We start from the raw sequence: 20,619 nt of genomic DNA, 5'->3' as shown, positions 1-20,619 counted from the left end.
AAAAAAAAAGAAAAATCTTTCGCTTCAACACCTTGCTGCGACGATTCGACGATGTCACATGGTAATACTGAACACGAGAAGACAAAGAGTGAGAGAGAGAGAGAGAGAGAGAGAGAGAGAGAGAGAGAGAGAGAGAAAGAGAGATAGGGAGGAATTGTAAAATTATGTTACATCACGTGAAAAGAACTCTCGGATCACGCATATCGAATAACAAATAGCTCTGTATAGGTTCGTCGCTTGTACTATCTCATACTCTATATTTTTCTTTTCTATCTCTCTCTATACGATTTTACCTTTATTATTTTATTTAATGAAACACACACACACACATATATATATATATATATATATCCGAGAGAGACGGAAAAAAATTATCGACCGTGATTCGTACAAATTGGAATAAATAAAATAGATCAAAAAATGAATTTTATATAATTATGAACGAAAAAAAAAACATTAGTAGAAAAACGTTTACCTTTATCAATTCGTAATAAATGTAAAATTATTATTAAAAAGTTGGAAATATGACGGGAAACACGTTTGTTGATTCGTCCATACGATCTGAAACGACGAGAGAACGAACGAGTGTCTCTACTTTACAATTTCATTTATAGCCAATTACATCTCGCGTGAACGATGTCGTAAATTACACTTTTGCGCGATGTCTTATCAATAGCACATAATTCTTGGCGAGGAGCGCATTACAGCCGGGGGAATGTATTCAGGGAGATTTATTAGCCGCGGCACGGTTTCTACCGATCTGGCATCAAGCTCCCGGATCGTCCGTCCGTTCTTGTATTAAATCGAAAGTCGGTGAAGTAGAAGACGAAGGCAAAGGCGAAAACGAAGACGAAGACGAAAATGAAGAAGAAGAAAACGATGATTACTTATGTGTCCTCCTCTTTCTGATATGTTTGCTACATTAGGAATGAGAGGTCAAGCGTCGATCGACGATTTGATCGAAACCAGGTAGAAACTTCGTGGGAGATCGAGAAACGTGGACCATTCGCCATGATGCCGCATGTTCCTCTTTGCGAATGTTACAGTCTCTATCTAATTAGACTCGTCGTTCGTTACGATAGTAAAAGACTAATCCTTGTTACATCTTCCTATCGAATCTCGTATCAATCTTATTTCTTTTTCTTTTTTTTTTTTCGGAATCTTCATTACTTTCTAATCGCTATACGATTAGCGAAGAACTCAAAGAGTATACCTATAATAATAATAAATTTAGATGTCTAGTCGGATACTCGATCATCGTCCGATTATTATTAACAGCAATAGTACAGGCATTTGATATTTTACTGACTTTACGAGCGTAGCAGGTACGAATGACGTAACACTGCAACGATCTCACGCTTTTATCCATCGAAAGCGATAAAATTGTTCCATCGAAGAACGAACGTACTTTCGAACGTAAAGTAACGCTCTCTTCGAAACACAAGTAGGTACATACGTACGTTGGGAATTACGTCCGGGGTAGTAGGTATTTAAGTACTCGGCTCTAGCTGGTTTATCGTAAGGAATAATAAAAGTTTAGCGCCGTAAAGAATACCGAACGAGCATGATCCTATTATCGTTTCTCTATACTATTTATGCGTGTATCCATATACATACGGATAATTTTATATGTAAGAGAAATTTAAAAATTATAAACAATATAAAAATGTAATAAACGATTCTTGACACTTCACAATCTCACCATTTATATAATTTCCCATATTCCCAAATATGGCACAATTTATATTTTCCATTAAACCGGTATATACATCTATAATTCTATATTTATGTATATATCATCACGTATGTACACTATCATATTTTCTACCTTTCATAATCTACCATTTTATTCATCTTCTAGATACATAAGGGTGTATACATATGTATCTACAAGAAAACACTAAAGAACACTTCGTTCACAATGATACACGCACTTTTCGACTAGGGCATCGGTTTTCTTATCCACTATATAGTCGATTTGTAGAGAAGTTGAGAAGCCGGTTGTGGTCCATGGATGCTGCGCGTAATAATCTGGCGATTCGCCGGGTACCTCGTTGACAGCAGCTGGTCTTGTTCCAGCATCCCAGTTCTTCCAATCCTATCTCTTCTTCTTTTTCTTCTCTCTCTTCCTCTCTCTCTCTCTCTCTCTCTCTCTCTCTCTCTCTCTCTCTCTTTCTCTCCTTCTCTTTCTCAATTTCGTTTTACTGAGTAAAATTCTCTCTCATTTTATCTCTTTCTCTCTCTCTCTATCTATCTATCTGTCTATTTATCTTTCTATTTCTCTCTCTCTCTCTCTCTCTCTCTCTCTCTTTCTCTCTCTCTCTCTCTGTCTTTCTCTTTCCTTTCCTCACCACCGACGTGACTTAAGTCCACCCTGATTTACGCCCGCTCACCTGCTCATCCGTTTCACGAGTGGCCCACTTGCACGAGGAACCTCTTCTCCTCTTTCCGGCTGCTCGGCGAGTCTTGTGGAGCCCTCGATAATTCTTCCAACCGACTTTATTATCTCGACGGGTGATCGAGATGCGTTTTACCGATCCTTCCTTCGAATCCGTCGAATACCCATCGAGACGTCCATCGAACGATGTTTCTTCCTCGAGTTTCTTCTTTTTTCTTTTCTTCTTTTTCTTTTTTTATCCCTTTTGTAAAAAGTCACAAGATAGCTATTCGATTGTTTATCTTCGAAAACAATAGTTGTTCTATTTCTAACTATTAAATTATTTATGAAAGTTCGTTTCCAATTAAATAAGCCTCTATTTGTCAAAATGATACAATTTTCTATTTATCACGAACGAGTGAATTTAAAGAGGAGAAAAGAGCAAGTGAATACTTGCATGGAATACGGTTCGAAAAATAATTGGAATACGAAAGGGAGTTAAAGAGCTCGATGATAGCGTATGAGTTTCGTTTCGCTGGAAAAAGCAACGATTAGTCTTATATCTCGAGTTGCTATCGTTAAACGGGCCACGTAAAGCGAGAATAAACAACGAACTCACGCAAGTTGCCTTGCAACCATCCACGATTATCACGCAAACTAATGCCTTCTCATTGTCCTGGCAAGCATTAAACAATTACACTGATAGCCCCTTAACGACTTCTGATTAATAACACAACGTTAGCGTGCGTAAACGTGACCATGCGATAACATCGCTTTCGTTCGTTCCTGCATCAAAGCGAAGACCCCATTTTTTTTTAGTTTTACGTTCCGATGATTTCTATTAATTGGATAAGTTATAAGCCATTGATTAGTAGTGCCTGATCTCTTTTCTTTTTTTTCTTCTTTTATCAAAGTAACATTATCTTATCGACAATGTCTTGTTTCTTTTACGTAATATCTTTAAAATTGAATAGATCATTCCGTTGAACTATAACTAATCCAATTAAATGATCAAATAGTTAGTATGATCAATTATTTAATACTACGATTTATATAAATTTTTTTCCTTTTAAAAATTATTATCTGTCAATTGAATGATCGTAAATTCGTCAAAAAGCAAAAAAAAAAGAAAATGAGTGAAATTACCATTCCATTCATCGTAAATTTCAAATTTCAATCGATTACAACGATCTCTGTCAAAGGACAGTGCATAGTTCAGAATTATACAAATTCACGATAACTTCGAATCGAACGTTTTACGATCGGGAAGATTTACAGCTCGCAGCTGGATTGCGGCACGAAAATAATACGTTTCCCGGTTAAAGCCGTTCGGAAGGTTCTTCTAGATAGAAAGGTAGTTAGAGAGATGTAACGAGAAACAGCGTCAGTAGAAACAGTGGCAAAAGGACGATGGGTCCATCGAGATGCGTCGAAGGATGTGTGCACGAGTCACACATCTCATTACGATTGATGGATGAACAAAGCTGAATCAAAGAAAAACGATCGTTCGACGTCTTAATTTATACGTTTGCGTAAGAGCCAATTAAAAATGACGGGGCCCCATAGGAGGCGCGTAACGGTATAAATTAGTATAAAATGGCGTGGATTAACGAGCCCAAGAAAAAGGTGGAAGGTGGGTAGGTACGACACAATCTTCAAATCTTTCTCTCCAAGATAAACACACAAACGCACACAAAGGTATATGTACCGGAGAGAGAGAGAGAAAGAGAGAGAGAGAGAGAAAGAAAGAGAGGGAGACATGATTTTTAGCGATGGGTAAGTAGAAAAGAGGGAAGGGAGTAAAGGAAGCCCGTTAATGACCAGTCCATGGACTTCTCGCTCTATTCAAAACCTTGAGCGATCATGAATAGTCAAAACGTCTTCGCGTAAAATGCAAGGAAGTTTATGCATTCGCGACGAGTCATTCGCGCGGAGTCTCGAAAACTCGTTCCTGCCGACGGGGAAGACTCGGTCGGAGACATCGCGCTAAGTCGTAACGGATCATAATACAAGGCGGTAAGATGCAAATCGATAATGACTTCAGTACCATCGTAAAGACGGAATAATTTGGGAAAAAAGAAAAGGGAGACAAACAAGAAAGGAACGTAAGAGGGTATACGTAAGTTAAGCGAAAAAAATATTCGATACGATCTTTTATTTATTTATTTTTTTTTTCTCGTGAAAATCGTTTATACCTGGCGCATTAGTCGCTTTACACGAAGAGACATTCCATTTCCGCATGAGTGGAGAAAACGACAGAAAGGAAGAGAGATAGAGAAAGAGAGAAAGAGAAAGAAAGAGAGAGAGAGAGAGAGAGAGAGAGAGAGAGAGAGATTAAGTTTATCGTCTATCGACGAAGTGGATAAGCAGTCAATAGCGTGAGGCGTCGTGAACGACGAGAATACAGGTACTCCCGTGAAATCCATCGGGGGTGTAAAGTGTAAAGTGATCCTCCGTCGAGAGGTCGGTACCGTTCGAACGATAACCTGCCGTTTCGATTAATCGAAAACGAGTTTGTCCGAGCGGAGAAGAGAAAACGACGGGGAGGCGAATGAGAGAGTCAGATAGAATGAAAGAAGGAAAGAGAGAGAGAGAGAGAGAAAGGGAGGGAGAGAGAGAGGGAGAAAGGGAGGGAGAGAGAAAGAAAGAGGTATAGAAAAAAGAGAAGAACCACGGGAATAAAAGGTTTTCGACGGTGTCACGAAAAAACGTAGATACTATGGGGACCAGTCAGAGAGCGTATATACGCGTATATCCACGCGTAGAGTTACACACGTAAAAAGAAAAAAAGAAAGAAAGAAAGAAAGGAAGGAAGGAAGAAAGGAAGGAAGGAAGGAAAAAAGAAAGAAAAAAAAGAAAGAAAAGAAGAAAGAAAGAGAGAAAGAAAACTGTTCGCGAGCGGGGGGACTCCTCGGCTGTAAAGTATAAAGCATTAAGCGTTAATCTCGTCGGTGGACAAGATAATGCTCGAAGTCGGCTCCGTGTGAGGAGCCTTTGAGTGGCTATTTATCTCGAGTTTAAATCGATTTGTATGCTAATCCACGAGAGAAATCCGCCTGCGTACATAAAACTGAAGGAGGCCTACAAAACTCAGCCTCCATGAGATTCCAGATATATCCCTGACTAATTAGGCCCACCGCCGCCCTGTGGCCCCACCTCTCTTCCTCTACTCCGTACCCCTCAACCCCACCCCACCCCTCTTTCCCTACTTTAAACTTGGTGCCACGACGTCGTTCTTCTTCACCCCTTTTTCGATGATACACCCGACCTCCCATCCAAGAGAGAAAAAAAGAGAGATAGATGGATAGATAAAGAGAGAAAGAAAGAAAACAAGAGAGAGAAAGAGAGAGAAAGAGAAAAAGAAAGAGAGAGAGAGAGAGAGAGAGAGAGAGAGATCTCTTTTCACGAGAGAAACCTTTCGTGTTTCCAGTGAACACGGGCCTCACAAGAGCACACACCACGAGGGACGATCTCTTCTAGAGAGAGCGACGCGAGATCCAAAAGAGGGAGAAGGAAGGATGGACGACGAAACGAGAAGAGCCTGTTTCGTTACGACAATCGTTGCGGTCTCTTCTTTCCTCATCCTTCTCCAACTTCTTCTCCTTCTCTTTTTCGTCCCCTCTTCTACCTCTCCTTCTCCACCTGTATTAACTCCACCGACAAATGCCTCGGAATTCCTGGGCCCATATTGCCGCTATAAAGCCTCGTTCTTCGGTAAAGAGCAAAAGAAAAGAGAAAAGCGCCGGCAACCCCTCCACTCTTCCTCTTCTCTCTCCTCTCTGTTCTCTCTTTCTCTCTCTCTCTCTCTCTCACTCTTTCTCATTCTATCTGTCTTTCTATCTTTATATTTCTCTTGGAAGATCTCTTTCTCCTCATCGAATAATAGCGATAAACATTTGTCGACGCACAACACAACAATCGATTTCCTCGATATTTCTTCACTCTTGAACGAACGCAATAACCTTTGCCGCCACAAAGGTCAATGACCGTTTCATTGACTCGAAAAAGAAGATACAGAGATTAGTGTGCGTGTATTAGTGTATGTGCATATTATATATATATATTACATCGATATATAATTTACAATAGAGCTTTCCTATTGTTTTTTGGAATCTTCTTGTTTTCTTTCATTAAAAATGAAAGAATTATATTGTCGACTATTTCATCAAAGAGGAAAAGAGAGAGAGAGAGAGAGAGAGAGAGAGAGAGAGAGAGACGAAAAATAATAAAAAATTTTCTTAAGAAAAAGAAAATTTTCTACAAGCCTAACTGTTTACTTTATTAAAATGTTTTACTTAGATATGTAGAATCGATCGATCTATCGATAGATAGATCAATTCACAATTCTACGAGAATTCCATCTATGAATAATCATATAATAAAATAAATATAAATCCTAGAAAGTATGGACTCGACATCGAAATTACAGAATAAGTTTCGAGAACCTGTTCGCCACCGGGCAGTATATATCCACGCGTGACGCAAACGGAGCTCTACGTCTCGTTCTACGTTCGATGCTTATTTTGTATATAACACCTTTCACATTTTCTACGTGTACAAATCACGTTGGCGATGCTGTGTGGAAAGCGTAAAAACGAAAAGTTACAAAAAAGAAAGGACGACGAAGAAAGAGAAAGAGAAAGAGAGAAAAAAAGATAGAGAGAGAGAGAGAGAGAGACAAATTTTGTCATGCGTAATCTAAACACTATATTACTATAAAATAAAAAGGGATTTACATAAAATGATAATTATTTATTGTAATAATTTCTCTGAATTAGCAAAACAGATACGTTCTCTTTTACGAACGATTTGATTATTATTTTCAACTAGGCAAAGAAGATAGTCATATATAACTTCGACTACTAAGTATTTCCTAAATAACTGGAACTAAGTTTTCTTAATAAATCGAATTATTAGAAACGCCTGATCGATTTCATCTTCGTTCTCCAAGTGACCCTCATGATAAATATCTCACTAGTTTCATACTATACGCCGTGGAAATGAAATATATTTTACATTAAACTAGGAAAGAACGATGTTCCATTCTACAAGTTTTCCAAGTGATCTCACGTTCATTAATCAGATACTCGTTAATATCGAATATAAAATGCCTATTTATGATACAAGTATCCTGTAATTTATAATATTTATAATATATTTATTTATAATATAATAAATTTATTTGAATAAACATAAAATGTAAATTTAAATCGATCGCATTGAAAAGAGTTTTACAATAAACGAAAAAAAAAGAAAAAAAAAGAGAAAGAAATTATAGAAATCACAAAGAATGTTATAAATTAAAATTAGAAACGTTAGTTTACAATAGTTAAACGGACGAAGAAAAATCGAATACCCTCGACATCTTTTTCTCCGATTCTTTAGAAAGATAAGATCATACCTTTTGACGAGATTGGATCGAAAAGCGTGATAATAAGCTGGACAAGTAGGTATCTGGCTCGTTCGGACATTGTTCACAAAGGCGAGAGAGTCTGGCCGGATGCCCGGCAGCGATAATAGGGGTTCGGTTTAAACAAAGGACTCTATTAGGCCGAGCGCGCGCCTGCATTTTCCATGCCAAGGCGAACTGGAAGCGAGAGTTCCATACGAAGACGGATTATGCTCCGCAATGAGACAACTCTCATTGTGCTCTCGAAGCAGCTTCCATTCGATAAAACCACCTGTTTCGCAAAAGGTAGACGTTGCGTGGTCTCTAACGTTAGTATAGGTAAATATACATATGTGTGCGCGTTTATAGACAGTAATAAGTAATAATAAAGTTCGCCTGGTGTGAGTATTCTTTCTATTTTTTTTTTTTTTCGAAATTTCCCTTAACACGTGTCTTCTGTTACTCATCCCTCTTTTATCTTATGATAATTAATATCATTATATAATCATGTTTTTTTTTTTTTTTTTTTATTTTTTATTGGTCAATTCACATAGCGATTAGTCACGCCGAGCATTTTGAATTTTAATTACCAACGATTTAAACTCTTATCCGAGGTTTATATTTTTTCTTTTCGTGTCAATATATTTCGCATTCATCATGCATTATATATCAATAATATATTTCATTTGAAAAAAAAAAAGAAAAAAAAGAAAATAAATAAAAAAAAGAAATAAGATAAGAATCTGAGATATTTAAAAACAAATTATAAAATTTACTACAGTCGTTCAACGTATATATCTTCGATGTTATTCTCGTCATCTCAAGATTGAAACTATCGTAGAACACGCGAGAGCGAGTATTCGAATAATAATCTCGCGATCGATTGAAAAGTTTTGCGCAAGAAAAACCGTTCGCCCATACTTACTTGTTCATGTTTCGAAAACAAAGCAACGACGAAGCAAAGAGCGATACGCGCTACGATACGCACGAAATCGACGTTGAGAATCAACGGAATACGATTAATGGATCGACGATGTTCCTTTTCAAGATAGGTAGAGAGAAAGAGAGAGAGAGATAGATAGATATAGAAAGAGAGAAAGAATTGATAAAGATCTTTAGCTGGCGGTGGATCGAACGCGCGAATCATCATCGTTTGAAAAAATAAACGAATTATCTCTACCCCAAGATCTGAAAATAATAGCGAAACGAAGATATTGTTGTGTAGAATATCGTTGTTATATAAAAGGAAAGAAAAGCGTTTTTCTTCCTAAGTAATTATGTTTCTTTTTCATTCTTTCATATCTCGTTTTTCTTCTCTTTTTATCTTTTTCTACCATGCACGGCTCCCGTATTAAAGACACTAAACGCAAAGTAAATACGGCACGCTTTTAAAGCTGAATTTTCGAACGTTTACGAGCTCTTAACGCATCGGAACGATCCGTGGCACAACTTTCCGTTACGCAGCCGAGGAAGGTAACTCAATGCCTTATCGTCAAGAAGGATGCGAAAAAAACAAACGAAGAAGATTTACGACAAGAGAAGTGTACCTGAACCAGAGGCCCGTCCTTTCTCTTTCTGTTCTCTTTTATATCCACGTTTCTTCTTTCGAAGGAACGAAAGAGAGAAAAAGAGAAAGAGAGAGAGAGAGAGGGAGAGAGAGAGAGAGGGTGCAACTCATGTTACAAGGGCTGTAAGCTCGCTCTCCTTTGTGATGCAGCGCGTAAAGGGTTTAACCCTTCGTTGGTTCGGCGCGAAGGCAGAGCTTTGTGGCTAAAATCTACGTCAAAGATGTTACCTCGATTTCCTTCTCTCCTTCTCCTCCTCTTCTTCTTCTTCTTCTTCTTCTTCTTCTTCTTCTTCTTCTTTCATTGTTTTTTCTTATAACATTCACATATGTATATATTAAATATATTATTATTATTATTATTATTATTATTATTATTATTATTATTATTATTATTTCTCTGTCGCGTAATATGAAAATTTTGTACCATTTTCTCTATTTGAAATTTTACACTTTGTCTAAAGAAAATAAACGAGTAGATCTTATCGATTATGCTTATTATGCTTGTATGTAACACAAGTGAAATAGAGAAACTACTACTTTCATTCGATTAGTAACATAGTCCTTTCATCGGATATTTCATCGCCTCCTTCGACAGATTTAATAATAAACTTTATCTACCATTAGATCGAGGTATCTCGTTTCCGAACAGATTTAAAAGGACGTTGAGATTCCAGGAAAAGTTCGACAAAAATTCTTAGACATCAACAGGAGAGAGCGAATATATCGATAGCCGTTAGGTAGAACCTTTCATCTATCATTAAACATTATCGATGCTAACTGTCGATCGTAAGAAGATAGACGGCCGTAGCTCCTTGCTCTTGGCAATTTTTTTTTTATAAAAGACGAGACATAAAAAGCCAACGAACGAGAGAGCAAAATAGAGAGGAGAGCTTGCTACAACCACTGAACTTTTAAATCTCAAGATTCTGGAATATGACTTGAAACTCATTAAGCCGCGGGTACCTTACAATAATCCCTGTAAACCAACTCTCTTTCTCTCTCTCTCTCTCTCTCTCTCTCTTTCCCTCTCCTGACCATAGAATATTCGCAGGTGCATAAAGTATGCGCACGAGACCGAATGAAAAGCGTGAAAAAAGTGCTACGTTATTGCTCGTTGCTGGCACCTAACCACCGGCGTTACTACTACTACTACTACTACTATTACTATTACTATTATTACTATTACCACTACCACTATTACGAGCATCATCATCATCATTACACATAACCAACAGTAGCAGCCACATGGCACATAACACTCATGCGGCCATTCGTCGTAATTAAAATATTACTTTTCGAGAGCGAATGCGAACGCACCTTTCTACCTAACGGGCACATTTAGAAAGATTTTATCCTAGGTAATTTCTGATAATCTAGAATTTTACTTATAATTAAAGAACGATGAATTATAGAATGTGTCAACTTTATCAATCCATCGATTTTTCTCTCCAAAAAAAAGGACGTCGTGTGACGTGCGTCATTAGTGAAATTGAAATACGAGACCTTCGATAAACGAATTCGAACGAATTTCGTACGTATTTGATTAATCATCGAGGAGGATAAAAAACAAAAACAAAAACAAAAAAGAAGAGAATAAAAATAAAAAAAAAGAGAAAGAAATTGAAAGAAGAAGAAAAGAAAAAGAAGGAGAGAAAAAATGAAACACACGTACATATGTACGATGTCGATTTCTAAGAAGAACGGTTCTCCCCTTCCTCCTCCTTGCTTTTCGAGCGTTCACGCATATCTCTACGCGTCGGACGTTTTACGATATTCGCCAACGCCGTAAATCGTCGATCGTACCATTGGATTTATGCATCGATATCGGATGCACTTAAGTATACAAATGCGCCCTTAATTGGACTGTCTCCTCCCGTGTGCGCAATATAAAAGCGGTAAGTTCGACTACCGCGTAGTCCCCAAATCATTCCGGACAGTCTGGAATTCTTTTAAGTAAAAAATATTGCCATTTAAAAATAGAAGCCTAATCTGTTCGGTAAGACGTATTATCATTTTACAACTATAACATGTACCTTTAACATTTACCATCGTTATCTGAGAGAATGAAAAAAAAGAAAAAAAAAAAAAAAAAAACGAAAAAAAATGTAAATAAAAAAATTATTTTTATCGATTTGAAAAAATGTTCTCGTTCGATAAAATCACGATTGCGTTTGGAATAATAAATTGTGTGATAAGAATACAAAAAAAAAAAAAAAAAAACAAATAATAAAAATGAACAAGAAAAAAGGAAGGTCGAACGTTAATGATCCTGGAAAGATCCAGATAATGTAAACGAGTCGCGCCTTCGTTTGAAAAAAAAAAGACGATCGAAGTCGTCCACCTCCGCGAAAGCCGAGCGCGAAACGCTTTTGATTTATTGCTTCGATACGAGAACGCTCATCTCGTCTATTAGAGTGGCCACTGAGAGCGACTACGTCCACTCTCGAGCAAGTAACGCGCGAGTAATACCAGCGGGTCTATCGACTGCCCACCGGCATACTGTCTCTGTCTCTATCTGTCTCTCTTTCTCTCTTTTTCTTTCTGTTTCTCTCTCTCTCTCTCTCTCTCTTTCTCTCTCTATCTATCTATCTATCTATCTGGATATACATACCGTGGAATTCTTAGCCACGTTAGGAACGTATAATTACAAGCTTTGATTAATAATTTATTGCGTCAGGCATAGTGATGTATCTTACGAAGAGCAACTGCTGCGTTGCTCTTTTCTCACACTCATTTTTTCTTATCGGGAGACAATTCACGTGAAGAGTGTTGAGAGAGAGAGAGAGAGAGAGAGAGAGAGAGAGAGAGAGAGAGAGAGAAGGAGAAAAAATATCGTGGGGGTGAGGAATTCTTATTAACATCCTCGATAGAAACGGTACTTTGTCGCTTTGTTATCAGATAGTTATCGGATCGGTATCTTATCCTTATGTGAACGAATAACTCGTATAAAGCAATGTACTTTATTACTGTAATTAGGTATAAGATATTATATGAAGAAGGATTGAAAATGGCGAAGAACTACTAGAAAATTACAACGACTAGAGCTCGTCTAACTCGTTTTTATCTTCTTTTCGAAGTTGGAAAATCCTTGGTGAATTTCAAAAGAATATCATGAGACAGAAAGAAGGATAGAAAGATAGATAGAGAAATAGAGAGAGAGAGAGAGAGAGAGAGAGAGAAAGAGAGAGAGAAAGAGAGAGAGAGAAAGAGAGGGAAAGGGAGAAAGAGAGAGAGGGATTCTTTCTATTGGTCGGGGACTACGAGGATCGAGGACGAGTATCGGCGTTACGCTCGATTTAAGCGTGCTCACCGGAAGTCTATAAAAAGTGCGCGTCTCGCCAAACTCCCGAGCGTTACGACGCGGAACGGTATTTTGTTCGAGGCGTTGAAAGCCCACCCTCCGAGTCGAGATCGAACAATGCCAACCAGTTTCATCTTCCTTTCGATAATCTAACATTTATTATTGAAAAAAGATCAAATACAGTAGTACATAGTATCTTTTTAACAAATAAAGTTGTACTATTTTGATCATTAGATATTTTTGACAGGTCTAAAATCGAATGTCTAACGATATCATTTAATTTAATCTAATTAATTTTGATTGAAAAATATTGAAATTTCTGGTCTGGTTTCTTTTTTTGTTTTTTTTTTTCCACCCGAAACCTTTCGAACGACTAAAACGTTTTCTTTCGACGAGGTCGCGAAAACAAGATGGAAAAATAGAGAGAAAGATCAACGCGCGCGTGTTACGTTACAAACGTGACCGAACGACGCTCGCGATATTTTCGCATCCAAGAGAGGAAGAAAGCGGGTTAAGGCGGGCGAACGTTCGCGCGCGATCACGTGCGCCCGATAACCGGCGTGTCGGCCTCGGACGATGCTTGTTCCACCCGTGTTGTCTACACACAACACACAACGTCTCTCGCAAGCCGCCGAACGATTATCGACGTTCGACAATCGAAGGATTTATCGTTTCGTTTTCGAAGCGCAACTCGGCTTCCAATTCACTACGAGAAACCACGACCTCTCTCTCTCTCTCTCTCTCTCTCTCTCTCAATTCTTTTCATTCTCTCTTCGACTGTTGAAAAAGGCGAGGTTAGTTTCTAAAGTACTTGAGAAGATATCGTTGCAATTGTATATAGCCTACGAAATCGTATTATCCCTCTAAGGAAATATTCCATGGTATAACTGTCAGAAAAATTTACTCGATCGAGGACGCCGATACTTCGGTGATCCGAGTCACGTTTAAGTATACCTACCTATCTACCTACGTTTCCTCTCTAAAATGATTCTAACATAGGTATATGTATTAGTTTGAGAATATGTTATATAGTCTTTCGTAGTACATATTCCCATATGGCACACATGTATCAGAATACAAATGTAAATTGATCATACTTGTAATTAATTCTATCGCGGTAAACATTTATCTTATTATTTTATAACTAATTTTTACAAATTTTAATCATATCGAAGATTTTTATTTAGATAATCTTACTCAAGTAAATATATAACTGGCATCTATTATGTCCACCAATCAATTTATCTTTTCATCGATCTCTTCTATCTTTCTCATTGTTTCTTACTATGCGAAAAAAAGAAGAAAAAGAAAAAAAAGGAAAAAAAAATAAAGAAAGAAAAAAAATAAGACTTGGCATCTCTTATTCTCAGAACACTAGCTCGCGCGAATTCCAAGCTCTTCGGCTTGGCATTTCTCGATAATTAGGTGAATCCAGGTATCGTGCTGTAACGACCTTCCTCCCTTCGTTCGACGATGGCATCGTCCCTTTTGCCGGTTATCGCGCGCGATAAGTTTTAAGAAGAGCCTGGACGAGTTGGATCCGCTACGAGGGAATGCCAGTACCAAAATGAGATAGAAACGTTTTCTGCTCGCTAGAAAGAATGCTTTTATATTCTTTCGACATTGTACAAATTGCTGGCTTTACTTTCATCTCGAAATTTCGAGCTCTTTTATTCCCATTTTAATTCATATCTATATATTCTTTTTATTTTTTTATCCAACTTTGGAATGTTCTTGATGAATAAATTAACCTAAGAATACTTAAATAATTCTATGAGAAAATGAACTATGTCAACTCGACGAGTTCCTCTTTTTCTAATCTATTATTCAAATAAATATTTGGCCAATAGTAACGTAGAAGATATTAAGTCATAATGTGTAATAATTATTCTTAGATCGATTCTTTTTATTCGTGGTTACTTTCGATGGATTAAAATAAAGTTAATTAATATCGATTAATTAATCAATCAAAATAAATATTTGTCTTGGTTGAAGACTGATGATATCAAATAAAATATTATAGGTATACCTACAGTTTGTACGAATCAATTCTTAATCTGTAATAGTTATTATCGAATTTCGATGAATGTCTCGGACTTACCGTCAATTTGAAGAGACGATTTCCACACGAAGGAAGCGTCGTCGTTCGGTATTTGAAGGAGCGCGCGTCGTCATTACGATCGTTGGAGCTATTCGCAATGCGATCGATGACGTCGACGTCGATTATTCCAGAGCGAAATTATCGTTAGTTGTTCTGTTTCGTGACGTTCTTCTCTCCTCGTCTTAGTTTCTCGACAGGTTTGAACAGAGAGACTCGAATGAACTTCCGCGAGCTTAGATCACGCACGCTCCTTCGTACTTCTATGTCGATCGAGAGCACTCGATCGTTCTCCGTCTGTAGTAGTGCGTTTTAAATTAGTCGAATAATATCCTTCTTGTTTAGGCACTTTATACGTGTAATAAAAAACGACTCGTTTCCGAAATGACACCACTGCGATCAAACAAAAGAAAGAGTGTGATATAAATATAAATATATATATATATATATATATATATATATATATATAATATATATATATATAAATAAATAAAGACAAAGTGATATTCAATGTTTTTCTTAAAACAACACTCGCGTCGTTCACATCACTCGTTACACTCTTTATATCCGTGAAATCTGAATGAAAATAGAAAAATCCGCAATCGAGTTAGCGAGGCAAAGATGAATGATAAATAAGAGAAGATAAAGCAAAAAACACTGATACATTCGTCCGGCAAAAAGATCAACAAATTCTTCTCTTTATTCCATGTATATTCTTCTTCATAGCTTAACACGATCTTATGTTTTCAAATAGATCGTTCGATCCTTTTTCTACTTATAAGTAACAGATAGGGAGAGATGTACAGTAAGCACTATGGAGATGACGACGACGACGACGACGACGACGACGACGATGACGACGACGACGGAGGTTGTAACGGGTCTGTGTGAGAGCGAGCTGGCGTTCCAGAACAATTAACCCCAAAGTCTAATCGATTTAATTAGGCGTCAGCCGTAGTCTCCTTCCGATCGATCCTGCCCTCCTCGTGTCCGTCGGGTCTCGAGTTCTCCTCCTCTTTCTCCCCGTCATCGAGTCGTCCCCCCTTGATATCCTGATCGTCGAGTCGACGTCCTTCTCCGAGACGAAAATAAACCGCGAGAGAAGCGCAACAACCGGTCGCGCGATCCTCCGAAACTCTCGTCGCTCGTCGAAGAGAGTCAACAACGACAACAACGACAACGACAACGACGACAACGATGATTCCGGAAGAAAGAGCCGTGACACGACACTTCACTGATATACGTAAGTATATATATATAGTTATACGTGTGTGTGTATACGTATGCATTTACATTTTTTAATTTCTATTTTTCTTTGATTGATGAATAAAAATACCTCAAGTTTAAGTATACGTATACAACTTACAAAAAAAAAAGAAAAAAAGAAAAGAAAAGAAAAAAGAAAAATAAAGAAGAAGAATAAAAACAAACAAACAAACAAACAAATAAGGATGCTTCCGGCACGTGTTCACTAGCTCGTATTTTTGTTCGCTCGATGTTGTATTGTTTAAAAGATCCGTCGTTTATATGCACATGAGATAGAGAAAGAGAAAGAGATAGTGGATAGAAGCAGAGAGAAAAAGAGAGACAAAGGGAAAAAAAAGAGATAATGATAAAAAGAGAGTCAGATAAGAGAGGGAGGAGAGAGAGAAAATATCGGCAACCCCATTATCCTCTTTGCACGACCTTCCCTCGAGGTCGATTCAAGAAGGTGTCAGCAACAACAACAGCACAGCAGTCAAGAGAGGACACGATAGCTGTCGGTGCTGACGACACGCGTTCTCCAAAGAGAGACGAGCACACGAGGTAGCGCGCGCGCGTGCGCGCGCTGCCGATCGCGAAGCGTGTGCACGAGAGGAACGATGACGGCACGGAGTCCTCGCGTTTTTTCGCGCGTGCGCGAGCCGATTTCTCGCGGTTTCCAGCGTACTCGAAAGAAGAAGAAGAAGAAAAAGAAGAAGAGGAGGAGGAAAAAGAAGGAGGATAAAAAAGAATATAACGAGGAGGAGGATAATGATGATGATGATGATGATGATGATGATGATTATGATGATGATGATGTTGACAACGATGAATAATAAATTCCAGTTCTTGACTCTTAAAACTTAAAAAGCACGCGTGCCCTCACGAAAATCGGTGCGACACGTTTTCTATATTGGGAGACGCGGACCGGCGCGAACGGCCACGAACGATGACAATGATAATGATATAACAATAGCCGTGCGTTCTCCGCTGGTTCAGATCTTACACTGAAGACCAAGGTACACATACACATGTGTGTCGGCCTGGGCCGGCAGGTAGAAGGAGGTAGAGGCCGAGCGCGGTAGGAGGAGGACAAGAAGAAGAAGGAGGAGGAGGAGGAAGAAAAGGAGGAGGAGGAGGAAGAGGAGGAGGAGGAGGAGTGGAGTGTGGCTAAGGAAGGAGGGGAGACACACCACGCTCTTGTGCACCGGCCGCGCGCCTACATTGATGTCGCACACACGTATACCAGACCCTCTCTCTCTCTCTCTCGCTCTCTCTCTTTTTCTTACTGACTGACTCACTCACTCACTCACTCACTACTCGATTTACCTTTTTCCCTCGATGTATTTCACGATCGCGTGGAATCAAGAATGTTTGTGTGTGTGTGTGTATTCGTCGCGTGCATGTAAGTAAACCTCTAACTCTATCCTACTCTTTCACATCGAGTATGTATATCTCCCTCTTTCTCTCGGAGCACGTGTGAGAGGGCTCGTGTGCCTACATGAGAGAAGACAACGCACGCACACGGATATTCAACTACCTCCTTCTCTCTTCTAACCGACGACTACTCCATCCGTAGAGACGCCAGGTACATATTCAGCATCGGACGAACATCACCTTGCCCCGCCTCGGCAATGAGCGCGAGCGCACAAGCATACATACGATACGACAACCACAAGGTAGAGCCAGGTAGCGCACAAAACTGAAGGGATCTTTGAAGAGGTATAGGTGCTGTGTATGTGTGTTGTATGTGTGTGTGTGTGTGTGATAGTCGCGAAGAAGGAGACGATGAAAGGATGAGGTGGGGAGGAACAGTGAGAAAGAGAGAGAGATAGAGAGAGAGAGAGAGAGAGAGAGAGATAAAGGGAGAGTGAGATGCTCTGCTCCTGCACGGAAGAAGCTGTGAGAGAGGAGAAGAGACAAGGGAGATGGAGAAAGAAAGGTTGTTGAGACTAGCCACTGGCGAAGCAAGATAGCAAATGAAAGAAAGAGAGAAGAGAGAAAGAGCCTAAAGTCTTGGTAGAGGGGTATCCATTGCTGCTGCTGCTGCTGCTGCTGCTGTTGCTGATGCTGCGGCTGCTACTCATGGTGCTGCTTCTGCTGCTGCTGTTGCTGCCGTTGCTGTTTAAGACGCGAGTACGCACGCTTTAAGGCGGTCGCGCTAGTATTATCTCTCTCTCCCTCCTAGCTCCCCTCCCCACCTCTTTCTCATACCCTTACGGACTCCTGTCCATCCCGTAGCTCCAAACCTTCTTCTTCTTCTTCTTGTTCTTCTTGCGCTTCTTCCTCGCCGTCTCCTTCCTCCAGGCATGAGAGAGCAAGAACGGACCGATTGCTCCCGAGTTGCATTCATTCAGTTCGTGTCTCATGATAGGTAGGTAGGTATCTCTGATCGCTCAGCTTTATAATGAATTAACTTCCTGAAAATCGATGTTTTCTTGACACCGAGTCAACATTGTCTTTTCATTTTTCATGTTTATCGTCCAACTATGTTCGTGCAGCGTCCTTTTTTATTCGATAATTTTATAGAAAAATCGATAAGATGAAAATAATCTGATCCTAAATCTTTGAAATGAAGATGAGATGTTATGAATGAGGTCGAGATAAGTAGTTCGTGCGTTTCGTGTTAATACACGTGTACTCTGAAATCTATTCTAAATCGTATCCGCGATCGTGACCGTTCGATCGAACTTTCTTCACGCTCATCTACATCCTTTAATAATTACTAATTGCAGAGACTCACGCTTCTAGGAATGAGAAGCGATCAATGGGAATCGCTGCCACCGGCAATTAATATATTAAGCTTATACGTATGTAGCTCGTGTTCCTTTCGCTAGCTGCCTATCGTCGCGATTACACGGTATATACGGCGTCGTAAATAACGTCCACTCGAATAGCGTTCGTCTTTCGAGAAATGTCTTCTTTCTATAATGGCCGACGCCGGGGGATTATAAATTTTGCTCGCTCGATCGAGCTTCGGAGAAACTCAATGCGTTAATGTTATGCCTGACGGCTCCTAATTCTTTATTTCAAACACATTATAAACGAATAGATTTCATTGTATATTTAATAATTTAAAGAAAGATATGAAAATAAATGTACTTGAATGTAAATAAAGATTATTTTTTTGTATCCAAAATATCTAATGACTACGATATATCATTACATAAATCGAATTACCCAACGTCGCAAGGGAGCTATTGCACAACTGTATTTGCTTGTCTCGATCGTGCCAAAGTGATTTGTTTGTACGCAATTTAGAACATCTGCGCGTATGGCCTTCATGGGCTGATTCGTAACTATATATCGAAGATAATAAGCATGCCACGCACCTTACAGCGACGAGGAAAATTGCAAAGAAATTATATAGTTTATCTTTCCTCTTTCTCTCTCTCTCTCTCTCTCTCTCTCTCTCTCCCTCTCTCTCTTGCCCTTCTTAAATTATACAAACAAGTTCTGACGTATTAAAAGAAACAAAAAAAAAAAGAAAATAAAATAAAATATACAACAAAAATAGAATAAAAAGAGACAAGGCAAAAGAAACAAAAGAAAATGTCATGAAGACGAAAGAAGAAAAGCAAATGAAAAAAAAAAAAAAAAGAAAAAAAACGAAAGAAAGAAACGGAATGCGTTTGATTTATCGTTCTCCTCCTTCACCTCCTCCAATGTCCTCGCGAGCGAGCAGCAATCGGTTGCGCCAAGCAGCGTTCCAATTTTGACTTCCACCAGAACGCATAATGAATCGATATGCAAATTTGAGAATAGGGATCATAACTCATTCGTGCGCTATCGCGTTCTCGCGCGAACTCGATCGAGAGGAGAGAAGGGAAGAGAAGTAGAATTCGCTACTTATGCGAAGAGACGTGTACGTAGGTATATACGTCGTTACGACGACGACGACGACGACGAAGACGCCTTGCGACTTGGCAGACCAGCCTGACCGTAGTCAAAGATAAGAATACTGAACGAAGGGAACTCGAACGAGGAGGACCGAAGACTGCGTTGCAATTACAAGTGTACGAGAAGAGAAGAGAATTCACACACAAACACATACACATATATACACACATACACACGCTAATTCTCATGCGTGTAACTTATAAGAAAACTATTTTTTTTTTGTTATACGAGATTAAAAAATACAAATAGCATATATGCATGAGAGAGAGAGGTAGAGAGAGAGAGAGAGAGAAAGAGAGAGAGAGAGAAAAAGGAAAGGACGGATCAAAGTGACATGAAATATGTGAGTCTCGTTCGCATAAAAGTACCGGCCCACCGTCGTCCCTGTTAAACGTCGAGTCTCGTTCGCGTGCGAAGCCCACTCGCGGACGACTTTCCTGACGGAGGAGACCGTTGTTTGTGCACCAAGGATTTCAGATGTCGGTTAGCACGTTCGCCTCGAAAAGAGAGTACCTATGATACTTTTTACAGCGAGGAAAAACGATGGATCGTCCTGGATTATCGAGACTGGACGATGCCGTTTTTGGTAATACGAAGCGATTTCGAGAACTGGTCTTAAACGAGCACGCACACGGTTGTCTCGTAATTAATAAACTATGATTAACGTATGATATCCAAGGTAATCATCGATCGATATCGATAAAAAAGAAGAAATAAATTCTCATTAATATCAAATTAAAGATAA

The 20,619-nt window shown here is 39.0% G+C and overlaps 1 protein-coding gene across 8 annotated transcripts in view; it reads right to left on the bottom strand.

Moving 5' to 3' along the window:
* The window catches only part of LOC124423044 (transcription factor Sox-6-like), a 174,563-nt gene that overhangs the window by 139,680 nt on the left and 14,264 nt on the right, over positions 1 to 20,619 (bottom strand). Inside the window, exons 1-2 of one of the 8 annotated variants that reach the window (XM_046960307.1) lie at positions 15,537 to 19,527; positions 14,736 to 15,125 (exon numbers count right to left, since the gene is read on the bottom strand). The exons of 6 other annotated variants lie outside the window; for them this stretch is intronic. The gene's annotated coding sequence lies outside the window, so the exon portion shown is untranslated. Of the gene's footprint in view, positions 1 to 14,735; positions 15,126 to 15,536; positions 19,528 to 20,619 lie in introns of those variants that run through there. One more of the 8 variants, XM_046960310.1, reaches the window with a different exon arrangement.

The sequence above is a fragment of the Vespa crabro genome, chromosome 3 (genome assembly GCF_910589235.1).
Source record: "Vespa crabro chromosome 3, iyVesCrab1.2, whole genome shotgun sequence".
NCBI classification, from domain to species: domain Eukaryota; kingdom Metazoa; phylum Arthropoda; class Insecta; order Hymenoptera; family Vespidae; genus Vespa; species Vespa crabro.
Note: the sequence above shows the minus strand (reverse complement) of the source record. Positions and strands in the feature narration are given on the sequence as shown.